We start from the raw sequence: 15431 nt of genomic DNA, 5'->3' as shown, positions 1-15431 counted from the left end.
CGAGTTTGGTGAATCACATGGGAAGACTGAGACTGCATTCAAAGCATCTGTATCTGAAAGATAAAGATTGATCCAGGAGAAAGTTCTAGTAGATTGTCTTGGTATGAGAAGGAAAGAAGAGAGATGGCTAAGCAAGAAAGAGAATTAGAAGAGATTGAAGCCCTAATTACTCAAAGATTGCTAGAGGGAGCTGATAAGTATGATGGAAAATTGCCTTTGAAATATTTCTTGTGTAATAAAATAGGGCATTTTACTTCTAGATGTCTGGAAAGAATGGCCAAGTATGATAAATATGATAAGCATGAAAGAAATGATAGAAATGATAGATATGAAAGGAATGATAGATATGAAAAGTATGAGATGTATGATAACCCTTATAGTCTAACCAAAAGCTTAGATATCAAAAAAATTGTTATTATGGTGTTGATGAAGGTGTCACAGATGAAGAATCAAAAAATGGAAATGCAGGAGATGAGATTGGATTAATTGCCATTAGGGAAGATGGACCAGTACCTACTGATTCTACAAGCCTTTCTACTAAAGAGAAAGCCCTTGTTTCTAAAGTTGAAGAATAAGATGAATGGGTTATTGAGAATGTTTGTTCACATCATATGATCGATGATAAAAGAAAATTCATAAGCATGAAAAGTATGATGGTGGGATTATAATATTTGGTGATAACAAAGCTTATGTAATCCATGGTAGAGGTTCTATTTCTTTCAATGGTAAGGACAACGCTAATGATTTCTTGTATGTTGAAGGTTTCAAACATAATATTTTGAGTGTAGGATGGATGGTTGAAAAGGGATATAATCCACAATTCAAGGATGGAAAATGCAAGATTCTTAATGGCTCAGGTATAGATATTGCAATTGGAACTCAGACAAAAGGTAATATCTTTCTTTTGAATGCTGATGGTAAAATTTGCTTGATTGCTCATATTTATGAGAGTTGGTTATGGCATAGGAGGATGTGTCATGTTAAATTTTATTCATTGATTAAGATTAGTAATAGTCAGGTTATTAGATATTTGCCTAAGATTATTAATCTCGCTAATCCAGTATGTAAGGAATGTCAAATGGGAAAACAAAATAAAGTATCCTTTAAGAGTAAGCAGTATTCATCTAATTGTGCATACTGACCTATGTTGACCTACTAGAGTAAGAAGTGTATAGGGAAACATATACTTCATGTTGTTGATTGATGATTACTCCAGGATGGTATGGGTTGTCTTTTTGAGAGAGAAATTAGAAGTACTTGAGAAATTCAAGATATTCAAAGAAAAGGTAGAGACTAAATCTGGATTAAAGCTGAAATGTTTGAGATCAGACATAGGAGGAGAATCATGCTCAAGTGAGTTTGATGTATTCTGTAAGAATCATGGAATAAAAAGATAGTTGTTTTCCCCTAGAACCCCTTAGCAGAATGGAGTTGCAGAGAGAAAGAACATGACTATACTTGTTGTTGCAAGGACAATGTTGATTGAAGGAAATGTGGCAAAGATCTACTAGAGAGAAGTTGTTAGGGCTATTGTATACACTTTTAACTGGTGTACATAAAAGTTGATGATAGTTTTGATACTTAACATAAGTACAGATCAAATAGCCAACAAGATGCAAGGGGGGAGGTGAATCATACAAACTTGATCATCCATAAAAACATCAGATTCAACCTCCATAACATATATATCAGTAATATAACCAAAAACTATCAAACAGGAAAACTCAAAAGCATATGAACAATATAAACCTCATAACACCAGATATAACATGGAAACCCAAATAGGGAAAAAAACTGTGGGATTTTGGACCCACTAAGAAATATACTGTTCTAGAGTATGCTCGGTTAAAAGCAAATCCTATTAAAGATTAAAAACACATTGCTAGATGTGACCCGGTTAAGGGATTTCCCTCAGATCTGTTAGGATCTTCAATTTGTTAGAAGTGACCTTGTTAAAGGATTTCAAACTCTCAATCAGAATGTCACCTTGTTAGAGGATTTACATATAAGACTGTTAAGTCCACTTGGTTAAGAGATTTCCTATCACTTTCACAAAATAACAGTAATACAATCTATCTGCAACTTCACATCTAAAATGCTAAAGTATATTCCTATTTGTTCAATACAATCTAGACATAGAACTAATCTTGTCTATCTGCTAGGCATCAATACTCTGTTATTCTAACAAGTCTTCAAGCTTTTGTGCTTGGTAATCACTATGTAGCATCCCTGTGCATACACTTTCCCACATACATTATTTATCAATAGTTTCCTATTTATAAACAATCTTCTAACTGCTTAATCTCCTTGATCACATTTCCCATGATCAATCATAGCCATCAGATCTTCAATCTTGTCTAGGTTCATTGTATCTTTAGATCTGAAAACATTTTACCCCACCTTGGAACTTTCACATTCACCTTGGAACTTGTGTTAGGGTAATGTGGTTCAATCTGAGCTGTAGATCTTCTTGCCGACTTTCCATTGCCTTAGATTCATTTAACAAACTTCTTTTACGGCTTGCCAATCATTGATCCATGCCAGCTCATTAGCTTCTTTCATTAAATATCACATGTAAACATTTAATGCATTCTATTATAGTTCGGTTACAACTCAGTGAATACTAAACTTCACTCGGTAGACATTTTGTCTTCATTAACCAACTGCGATAACCTTAGGGTTTATCGACTAGGTTCATTAGGGTTTACCGACTAGGTTCTTTACTTGATAACATAGTATAGTATTAACCTTTACATTTTACAACATATGTATGATGTTGAAACAATCTAAAACATCAAGATCTCATCATTGTCTAACTCGATAGAGTTGCCCATTGAATAACTTATCACCTTATTCATCATATTCTTTCCTGTGTCTTTACCAACTTCTTTATAATCTTCATATCATATTTCTTAAGATATGGCAACATCATACTGAATTAGAAAATCAATTGCTTGACATCAATGACAAAATAATAATATCAAGACAGTAAAACATCTTTAATCAGTTATGTCCATAATCATCAACAACCTTCTCAATAACCTTATAATGTAATATTGCCAACAATCTCCCCCTTTGGAATTGATGGCAAAACCAATTGATTTGATAGTTAAATTTTTTTTTGGATTTCTATGATTCTAAAATGCTGAAATTCTCTCCCCCATTCATCAAACTTCTCTTATGTTTTTAGTCTTTATTTCAATATGTAGTCTTCTCTCAGTCTTCTCAGGTCTTCTCCCCTTTTGGTAGATCTTCTCCTTCTCAGGTCTTCACCCCCTAGGTAGGTCTTCTCCTTCTTGGTAGGTCTTCTCCCCCTTTGACAACAATGCCAAAAAGAATAGAACTAAAACATAATGTGTTTCTATAAGAAGTTATTTCCTATTATTGTGTATCAACTGAGTCTTGATCAGAGCATTTGTTTACAATTCTTGTTCCTTGTATCATTCTCTATATTATTCCAGTATAATTCCAGTAGTAATTCTAGTACACTTTCAGAAAAACATTCTAAAGTGTATCAATCTAGCATCAGCTCCCCAAAAGATATTCAATAGAGTCATCGAAGTGATGCTTTCACCAAACTTGGTCAATGAGTAAAAGATAGGGGTAGGACCCCTAACTTGCTTTTGAGATATTCAAAAGTGTCCTTTGGTAGTGGCTTGTTTAAGATATCAGCTATTTGCTCATTTGTGTTAACATATTCCAACACCACTTTCTTCTCTTGAACTTCTTCTCTAAGATAATGATATTTGATAGAGATGTGCTTTGTCTTAGAGTGCATAACAGGGTTCTTTGAAATATTAATGGCACTAGTATTGTAACAGAATATAGTTACTGGCTCGGTAACTTTCTCATTTATACCTTCCAATATTTGTTTGATCCATGCAATGTTGGTACAATTCAATGCTGCTACAACATATTCAGCTTTGGCTGTTGATTGAAAAACACATCCTTGTTTCTTGCTAAGCCAACTCACTAGTCTTTCTCCTAAGAAGAAAGTTCCTCCACTTGTGCTTTTTCTGTCATCAATGTTGCCTACCCAATCAGCATCAGTATAAACTTTTAAATCAAAATCATTTCCTTTCTGATATACTAAGCCATAATCTTCAGTGCCTTTCAAGTATCTGAAAATTCTTTTGATTGCTATCAGATGTATTTCCTTAGGATTTGCAGAGAATCTTGCAACAATACCTACTACATGTGCTATATCTGACCTACTGTGAACAACATATTGTAGTTTTCCAATCATGGATTGGTAGAGTGTTTCATCAATAGATGCAGATTCATCATTCTTTAATAGTTTATAGTTGGTAGTCATAGGAGTACTTACAGGTTTTGAATCCTCCATTCCAAATTTCTTCAAGATTTCCTTTATGTACTTGGATTGAGTAATGAAAATCTCATTTTTCATTGCAGTATCTGTAGGCCTATAAAATACTTTATCTCACCGATTAATGACATCTCAAATTCTTTGCTCATTTCATTTCCAAAGTTCTTGCATAAAGAGTCATTTCCACAAAATATAATATCATCAACAAATATGGCTGAGATTAGTATTCCATTTTCATCATTTTTCATGTACATGTTGTTGTTCTCACTTGTCCTTATAAAACCAATCTTAATCAAATAAGAGTGCAATCTTTCATACCATGCTCTAGGTGCTTGTTTCAGACCATATAAAGCTTTGTTTAATTTACATACTTGATCTTTATTATTGTCATCAACAAATCCTTCAAGTTGTTCAATGAAAACTTCTTCTTCTAATATTCCATTCAGAAATGCAGATTTGACATCCATTTTATATACCTTGAAGTTTTTGAAAGTAGCATATGCCAACAATATTCTAACTCCTTCAAGTCTAGCAATAGGTGCAAAAGTCTCACCATAATCAATTCCTTCTTCTTGGGCATAACCTTTGCAGACTAATCTTGCTTTGTTCCGAATGACCTCACCTTTTTCATTTAGCTTGTTTCTGAAGATCCACTTTGTACCAATTACATTTTTGTCCTTTGGTCTTGGGACTAGTGTCCATGTGTCATTCTTCTTGATTTGATCAATCTCTTCAGTCATAGAATTTATCTAATCTTCACTGTTAAATTCCTCTTTCACTATTCTAAATTCAAATTCAGATATCAAACATGTGTTCTATCTCAGTTTGTTCCTTATCATCACTGGATCATCCTTATCTCCTATAATCTGACTTGGTGCATGGTGTCTTCTAACATACTTGGCTAATACATGCTTGATAGGCTCTGTATGATCTTCTTCATCACTTGGTAATGGGATATTTTCTTCATTTTCTTCAACAGTTATCTCGGTAGGACTTCTTAGTTGCACATAGACAAATTCATCATAGTCTTCAAGTTCTTTGGAATTCCCTTCATTAGTTCTATCTACAAATTCATCAATTTTCACATTCGTACTTTCTACTATTTTGTTAGATGATTTGATTAGACACTTAAATGCTTTACTTCTAGAAGAATATCTTAGAAATGTTCCTTCTTCACTTTTCTAATCAAACTTGTCATTCCTATCATCTTTATGAACATAGCATTTACTTCCAAAGATCTTAAAATAACTTACATTAGGTTTCTTGTCATACCAGATTTCATAAGGTGTCTTCAAAGTACCTTTCTTCAATTGAACTCAGTTCAAGGTGTAAACAGTTGTGCTTATTGCTTCTCTCCAAAATGTTTGTGGAACCTTCTTCTCAATCATCAGTGTTCTAGCACAATCCACAATAGATTTGTTTCTTCTTTCAGCTATTCCATTCTGCTGTGCAGTTCTCGATGCAGAGACTTGTCTTTTAATACCATGATCATTGCAAAATAGGTTGAACTCATTAGATATGAACTCCCCTCCTCTATATAATCTAAGACATTTCAGTTGTCTTCTTATTTCATTTTCAACTCTAGCCTTGTACCATTTAAACATTTGAAAAGCTTCTGATTTTTCTTTTAAAAAAATTACTGAAATCATCCTTGAATAGTCATCCACAAATAATATGAAATACTTATCACCATAATAACTTTGAACTTTCATAGGACCACAAAGATCAGTGTGCACAAGATCTAAAATTTCCTTAGAAGTGTAGGACTTACATGTAAAGCTTGATCTTGTCATTTTACCCATCTGGCATCCTCAGCACATAGCATTCTCAGGTTTTTCAAGACTCGGTAGACCTCTTACTCTGTGCTTCTTACTTATCTTGATCAGATTATCAAAATTAACATGACAAAACCTTTTATGCCATAACCAGGTATTATCAATCTTTGCATGCAAACACTTATTGTGAGTTGAGTCAAGGTGAAATGTATTACCTTTTGTTTATGTCCCGGTAGTAGCTAACTGTCCATTCTTGTCATGAACTTTGACAATACCTTTCTAAAATTCTATTCAGTAACATGTGTTGTTTAGCTATGCTACACTCAACAAATTATATTTCAAACCTTCAACCCAACAAACATCATTGCATCTTGCTTTATCAAGAAGTGTTATGGATCCTTTACCTCTTACTGGACATGGTGCATCATTACCAAATCTAACATAGCCTCCATCATAATCTTCTAACATAACAAACTTGTGTTTATCTCCTGTCATATGATGTGAACATCCACTATCTATAATCCAAGAATTATTAGTGTTTATGTGAGATATTAGGGATTTTTCTTCATACCTTTCTTCATCTGATCCATCCTTGATAGCCACATAAACAACTTCCTCTATATCAATCTCATCTGATTTATCATCTTCAGATTCCTCATCAGCAATTAAGCATGTCTTTCTATCTCTTCTTTTGAAGTCTCAATGTCCTCTGTAATGATTATCTTTCTGTTTGTCATCTCAGTAATCTCTCTTTTCAGTAAAATCTTTGTCAGGATAGTTAGAAGCCATATGTCCAATTTTATCACAATTGAAACATTTCAAAGGTAGTTTTCCTTTATACTTACCTTTGCCTCTCAGTAACCTTTTGGCCAATAGTGCTTCAAACTCTTCTTGCTTTCTAATTTCTTCGTACAGTTTGTGTACCTCCTCCATGTTCTTCTGAAATCTTTCACTAGCTCCATTGTGATCTCCTTCGGTGTACTTATAATTTCTTTCATTGTAATCATTAGATTAATTCATATGAAAAGAACTAAATGCAGATTCAACTTTATTTACTGATGACCCACTGTTATCAAAATTGCTTAACTCAAATGCATGTAGCTTACCAATAGTAGCATCCAAGGTAACTGGCATATTAGGTATAGACCTCAATTCATTAATTGCAGAGACTCGGATTGCATAGGCAAGTAAAAGGGTTCTTAACAACTTACTTGTCACATCCTTTTCTTCAATAGTTCCTCCTGCTCCTTTAATTTGATTTACAATCTCCTTTAGTCTTGCACTGTACTGGGTTATGTTCTCACCTTCATTCATCCTCATAGATTCAAGTTGTCCTCTTAGACTATCAACTTTTTCTCTATGAACATGTTCATCTCCTCCATATACAGATATGAGCTTAGTCCACATTGCCTTTGCATAATTGTAGCCTTCTAGATCATTAAACTCAGAATCGGTTAATGCAAATGTTATTTCAATCATTGCTTGAATATGTTCTTGCTTTGCCTTTATCTCTTCCATAGTCAATGGATAGGTGCTCAATGCAACAAAATCATTCTCCAGATAGTATATAACATATTATCCAACTCCTAATAGATGTAGCTTCATCCTTTTCTACCATGTAGAGAAACTTGACTTATTCAGCCTAGGTGCATCCCTCTTATACATCTTTGGATCTTTAACTCAAGTGCCTTTAAACTTTCCTTTTGAAGTCCAAAGCTCTGATACCAATTGATAGTTCTGATACTTAATATAAGTATAGATCCAATAGCCAACAAGATGAGAGGGGGGGTGAATCATACAAACTTAATCATCCATAAAAACATTAGATTCAACCTCGGTAACATATATATCAGTCATATAACCAAAAAATGTCAAACATGCAAACTCAAAAGCATATGAACAATATAAACCTCATAACACTAGATATAATGTGGAAACCCAAATAGGGAAAAACCACTATGGGATTTTGGACCCACTAAGAAATATACTCTTCTAGAGTATGCTCGGTTAAAAGAAAATCCTGTTAAAGATTACAAACACATTGCTAGATGTGACCTAGTTAAGGGATTTCCCTCAGATCTGTTAGGATCTTCACTTTGTTAGAAGTGACCTTGTCAAAGGATTTCAAACACTCAATCAGAATGTCACCTTGTTAGAGGATTTACATATAAGACTGTTAAGTCCACTCGGTTAAGAGATTTCCTATCACTTTCACAAAATAACAGTAATACAATCTATCTGCAACTTCACATCTAAAATGCTAAAGTATATTTCTATTTGTTCAATACAATCTAGACATAGAACTAATATTGTCTATCTGTTGGACATCAATACTCTGTTATTCTAACAAGTCTTCAAGCTTCTGTGCTTGATAATCACTATGTAGCATCCCTATGCATACACTTGCCCACATACATTATTTATCAATAGTTTCCTATTTATAAACAATCTTCTAACCGCTTAATCTCCTTGATCACATTTCCCATGATCAATCATAGCCATCAGATCTTCAATCTTGTCCAGGTTCATTATATCTTTAGATCTGAAAACATTTTACCCTACCTTGGAACTTGCACATTCACCTTGGAACTTGTGTTAGGGTAATGCAGTTCAATCTGAGCTGTAGATCTTCTTGCTGACTTTCCATTGCCTTAGATTCATTTAACAAATTTCTTTTATAGCTTGTCAATCATTGATCCACTCTAGCTCATTAGCTTCTTTCATTAAATATCACATGTAAACATTTAATGCATTCTGTTATAGCTCGGTTACAACTCGATGAATACTAAACTTCACTCGGTAGACATTTTGTCTTCATTAACTGACTATGATAACCTTAGGGTTTACCGACTAGGTTCCTTAGGGTTTACCAACTAGGTTCTTTTCATGATAACATAGTATAGTATTAACCTTTACATTTTACAACATATGTATGATGTTAAAACAATCTAAAACATCAAGATCTTATCATTGTTTGACTTGGTAGAGTTGCCCATTCAATAACTTATCCCCTTATTCATCATATTCTTTCCTATGTCTTTATCGACTTCTTTATAATCTTCATATCATATTTCTTAAGATATGGCAACATCATATTGAATTAGAAAATCAATTGCTTGACATCAATGACAAAATAATAATATCAAGACAATAAAATATCTTTAATCAGTTATGTCCAAATCATCAACAACCTTATCAATATCCTTATAATGTAATATTGCCAACAGTTGAGACTGGTAAGACTCCTTATGAGTTATGGTTTGGTCATGTTCCTACTGTTAAATATTTTAAAATTTTTGGAAGAAAATTCTATATCAAAAGAGATGAAGATTTAGGAAAGTTTGATGCAAGATGTGATAAAGATATCTTCTTGGGTTACTCTGCTAAGAGAAAAGCCTACTAGTGTTAGAATAAGAGAATAAGGAAGATAGTGGAAAGTACAAATGTGAAGGTGTATGAGAATATTGGAAAAGAATTTAGAGCCCATGGATATGATAGAGATGATCAGGAAGTAATTGTAAATATTGATTAGACCAAACCCTTGAAGCAGATTGATCTAGTTGAGAAAGTCAACCCAGATGCTACTATTCCTGGCGAAAGAGTGCAGGAACCTAAAAAATCAAACATTCAAAAGACTGTGAAGTATGTAAGATTGAATCATTCTGAAAATCAGATTATTGGTGATAGGAGCAAAGGTGTAATGACAAGAGGAAGACTTTTTTTTGAAGAGGTATGTTTGATGTCTAAGATTAAGCCTGAAATTTTTTCAAGAATCTTGTAAAGATGAAAATTGGATAAGAGAAATGAAAGAATAATTAAATCAGATTGAAAAGAATAATACATGGGAGCTTGTGCCTAGACCTAAGGACAAAAATGTTATTGGTACTAAGTGGGTATTCCACAACAAACTGAATGAATTTGGTGAAGTGGTAAGAAACAAAGCTAGACTGGTTTGCAAAGGTAATTCATAGTAAGAAGGTATTGATTATGAGGAGAATTTTGCTCTAGTAGCTAGACTTGAAGTTGTCAAATTATTGCTTGCATATGCTGCTTATAAAGACTTTAAAGTATATCAAATGGATGTCAAATCTACTTTTCTTAATAGTGATCTTGAGGAAGAAGTTTACATTGAGCAGCAAGATGGATTTTCCTTATTAGATGAAGGAGATATTGTATGCAGATTGAAGAAAGCTCTTTATGGATTGAAGCAAGCCCCTAGAGCCTGGTATGCTAGTTTGGATAAGTATTTACTGAAGTTGGGATTCACAAAAGGTACTTTTGATAGTAATTTGTATTTTAAGATTGAAGGTGACAATATTTTGATTATTAAAGTCTTTGTTGATGATATCATTTTTTGAGGTGATGATGATTTGAGAATGAAATTGGTCTGTGATATGCAAAAGGATTTTGAAATGTCTATGATAAGTGAGGTGAAATTCTTCTTGGGATTACAGATTTCACTGACTGATAAAGGTATTTTTATAACTCAAGCAAAGTATGTTAAAGAATTATTGAAAAAGTTTGGGTTAGATGACTCAAAACCGGTTGGAACTCCTATCGTGCCTAGTTGTAAAATTTCTAAAAATGATGAATCATCAAAAGCTAATGAGACTAGACCCAATACAGATCTATGGTTGATGGATTGCTATACTTAACATAGACTAGACCAAATATTATACATGATGTGTCCATGGCTACTAGATATCAAGCTGATCCTAAAGAGAGACATCACTGTTGTTAAAAGAATATTTAGATACTTGAAGGGAACTGCTGACTATGATTTATGGTATCCTAACAATGATGATTTTATGCTATGTGCTTATAGTGATGCAGATTGGGCAGGTGATGTTGATGACTGGAAGAGTGCCTTTGGTGGTGCATTCTTTCTTGGAATTAAGTTGGTTTCATGGGAAAGTAAGAACCAAGATTATGTATCCTTATCTATTGTTGAAGATGAGTATATTGTTGCTGCTACTAACTATACTCAGGTGGTTTGGATGAAACAAATGTTAAAATATATCAAAGTTGTGTATGATGAGCCTACTGTTATTTAATGTGATAATTCAAGTGCCATTAATATGTTGGCATTGTGTTGTCATTGATGTCAACCGGTATAGGAGGACAACCGGTATGGGGGATTGATGAGTAGTATTTTCATTGATGCATACCGGATGTGATGTGTTTGATGTCACCTAGCTTAGTAGGTCACCGGTAAGGAAGTTAGTGTCATCCAACACATTGGAGTCACCAAAACACAAGTTAGTGTTGACTTGCATTGACGACATGGACAAGAGACCAATATGATGTAATGACCGATAAGTGACATGTTGGCAGTACATTGTTGCCAACCGACAAGTGAGAAAGATGTTGGGTTGTTGATTGTGATGAACAGGTGGAATGTTACAAAAATCACATCAACACCAAAGGTGAAGTATGTGTAGGCCACTAGTATACTGTTGGATGTCAATCAGCAAGACTCCTACTAGATAAATATAATGAACTTATAAGGCACTAAGATGGGGGGGGTGAATCAAAGATAGTAAAAACAATACAAATTTAATTATTAATTTCACCAACTTAAAACTCAATAGGCATGTAATAAATAACACCAAGTATGCATACACCACATGACACAAGAGTTTATACATGGAAAAAACAAATGGGAAAAACCATGGTGGGAGTTAGTACCCACAAGATCCACTACCTGCAATATAAAGATATGACCAGTTAAGGTCTACAACACTCGGTTAGGGGCACATCCTATTATAAGTATCTAAGCCCGGTTAAGAGCTTTACAAAAGGCCTGTGAGCACTAGCCCTATTAGGAGCTACCCAAGTTACTGGGATTCACAAACACAAATTAATGGAGGATTTAATGATCAGACCTATTAGGATGCGACTGCATCCTGTTAGGAGTGACCTTGTGAGAGGATTTTCTTGCTGCAACTATTAGGGAGATAACAAGTACAAATGATCTCAGCATAACACCTTCTATGTTTGATAAGATTCACTTTAGAATATTACAACATCACATAGAATTCATCTCTCAACTCCTCTGATCATCGTACTATCAGAACTACAAAATTTGCTCTTTCTCTTTCATACTATCAAGTTTATATATATATATATATATATATATATATAGCCTTTCATACCTCATCACACATTTAAAATCATCATAAGGTTGGCTAGAAGCTTGTTACAATTCCCTAGGTTCAATGCATCTAGACAATCTTCCACTATATGCTTTAGTTATGTCGGCCATCGACATAACAAATCTAATTTTGTGTCATTCTACCTATCTGAGTGATTTTCATCACTACCAGTTAAGTCTCCATCAACTAATCTATTTTTTCAAACAAATCTTGTTCACTTGATCAAATATGTATATGTGGTCATGAACATATATTTATCTGATAGTCTTCAATACTGCTTCAAAACCACATTATCTATTCTTCATGATTTTCACGTACTAGTTGTCAGAATGTAACACCATCAATCTTTTATCAGTTGAAGTCCTAATAACCAGTTCTGATAAAAATTGTCTATGTTACCGGTTAAGCCTTCCTGGTTGAACTCTAGGAGTTAGATGACTTAAAGAAACATAGTTTCCATCAATGAAAACATACAAAATAGTCATCATTCATAAATCTAATCTCTATGCACAACATACATAAACTGGCTGCATCAAGAAAACACACATTACTAGTTTAGTTAAATTGATCAAATGCCAACAAAAGATACAGTCACCAAATGAAGAAGACATCACATGGCGAAGAGAATTTTGACAATGAGCGTGCCCAACCAGATCACATGTGCCTATTTGAACATATGCATGGTCAGACAAGGAAGCCACATTGGTGTGATGCAGGATGCAGATAACAAGGATCCACTCCCACCAGTAAGTGGAGATTATCTACTATTATGCATGGAATGCATCATAGTTCTTTGAGATAAGATATAAGAGTTAAAGGCAAGAGTTTGAAGGGTCACACTAGATCAACCAGTGAAACACTAAGTTGCCTGAGGTGCATGTAATCAGTAATATGCACCGGATCAGCTGGGTGGACATGATAAGTTGTCGGTACAGAGATTGAAGGATATGTTTGTCACTTTGACAAACCAATTGATAGGTGAATCATTCTATTGATGAAGAAGGCAAGTTGGAATAGCTGTAGATAGGAAATGTTGCTAGAATAAAGATGAAGTTTGGTGCCATCGGTATGCATGGCATCTTACTAGTATACATGCAGAAGATACTACTGGTATAGATGTCAACTGGTAAGCTGACAAAGTGCGAATGAAAAAGGCTCCCATCTATTGATGATGTGCATGAGGAAGGTTGGCAAGAGTGTTGATCAGTTAGGTGTTCCACCAGAAGAGATGAAAAGTGCCAGGGAGAAGACAAACCAGTTAGGGTAAAATTGACAGGGTGTGTGAGCTGGTAGATAAACCTAGTTGTGTGGTTGATTGGTGATCATGTCTGGACTGACAGAAAAGACTTAGCAGAGGTGGATGAATACTATGATGACATGTAGGAGATAGGTGTCATGCATACGGTGGTCGGTGTAGAGTTTTCGGTGAGGTAGGTGGTGATTGGTTGACATTAATGTCAATAACATGTTTCATGGGTCAAGAGTAGAAGGGTGCGGCTTGAGACTGATTCAAGAATAGGGATCTATTTCAGTGGCTTCATGATTGAGGTTGAGTGTCTAGGTGTTGATCAGGGTAGGTGAAGCTATCTATGTGATCACTTCATAGGTGTTTGACATGTGCAGACCAAAGAAGGTGTTGTGTTTTCCAAATAGGGAAAACGTGTTCTAGAGGCAATGTGATCGGTGGTGATAGGTGATTAGTTGTAGGTGGTCAATCTCTGGAAGGAGATCTGATTGGATTTAGTTTGCCTTGGGATTGATGAAGAAACCCTAGTGCACTAGAAGTTTGAATATCTTTTGGGCTGGAAGGCATAAGATAAACGTACAAATCGAATACCAGATTTGGTTTTGTTGCATGGGAGAGTGAGGCTAAGGAAGAAAGCCAATAAGTCAAGTGTCCAGTGTCACTTAGAGACAAGACTAAGTGTATGACTAAGAACTGGCTTGAGGGTCTGGTAGAGGCAAAACTGATGAGCATAGAGAAATCAGTAAACTGCAAAGGAGTTACAATGGTGTAAACCAGTAGTACTAGAACCTACAAAATGGTAGGGAAGGAGTCCCACTACAGTGCAAGCAGTTGAGGAGATCCAAAAAAGCCAGAGAAAAGTGTAGAGTAATACCAACAACTAAGAATCAAGTGTGAGCAGAGAGAAAAGTATCGACAAAGAAGAAGCAGAGACTGAACTGGTTAGGTTGTAGCAAAGTGAAGGTGAGCAGAGAACCGAAAAAGACCTAGATATAGGTGAACTGACAGGGATACATGTGTGAGAGTTACAAAGTTTCCCTAAAGCAGGAGTGGTACTCCTTGGGTTGGTGCCCTAAATGTGGTAACCGAGGTTTTCATTGTGAGGCTCGATTGGAGAAGTAGTCTCCAATAGCATTTCTCACTGAGGTTTTTCCCATCTTGGGTTTTCCTTGTACATCTAGTGTTATGTGATGTCCCTTTTATGTGTGGTTGCATTTGTGTTAGTCCCCCATCTAACCGATATGTTTGCTTAATTTTAGATCTGTTAACCAATATACACACATAGGATAGAAAAGAGTAAAGGATTGGAAATCACTGATTTGTCCCCCTCTCAGCGACATCTAGTGCTCAATAATTGGTATCAAAGGTTGGGTTCTCATTTGATAAGCTTTCTCTAGCTTGGGTAGATTTTGGTATTTGAACATAATGGTTTGTTTAGTGTCAATCCCTACTCCTGTATTTGATGGTTCAAATTTTTCAGTTTGGAGGTGTAGGATGGAAGTCTACCTATCCTTGTTAGGGTTTGATGTGTGGATGTCAGTTGTTAATGGCTGCCCTCATAGAGTCGGTCCTCCCACCGATTCAGATATAGAAAAGATATATCAGTGTAATGATGTAGAAATGAAGGCTATACTTAGTGGGCTATCTGGTGATGTCTCCTCATAGGTGGATAGATGTAGATCAACAAAAAGTCTATGGGACAGATTAATGAAGCTCTATGGAAATGAGCCTACCACTGTAGAACCTATTTGTGAAGATAGGATGAGAAATACAACTTATGTGTCTACAGGTGATGAATGCAGATTTGTTAGCAGCTGCAACAATGATGAAGAAGGAACCCGCCTCTTCATGGCTCAAGAATCAAAAGATGAAAGGTACACATCTAAGAATGATCATGCAAATAATTCATACCAATGAGATGTGTTTGG

Source organism: Cryptomeria japonica, chromosome 8, assembly GCF_030272615.1.
Source record: "Cryptomeria japonica chromosome 8, Sugi_1.0, whole genome shotgun sequence".
Taxonomy (NCBI): Eukaryota; Viridiplantae; Streptophyta; class Pinopsida; order Cupressales; family Cupressaceae; genus Cryptomeria; species Cryptomeria japonica.
This window is presented reverse-complemented; position numbering follows the sequence as displayed.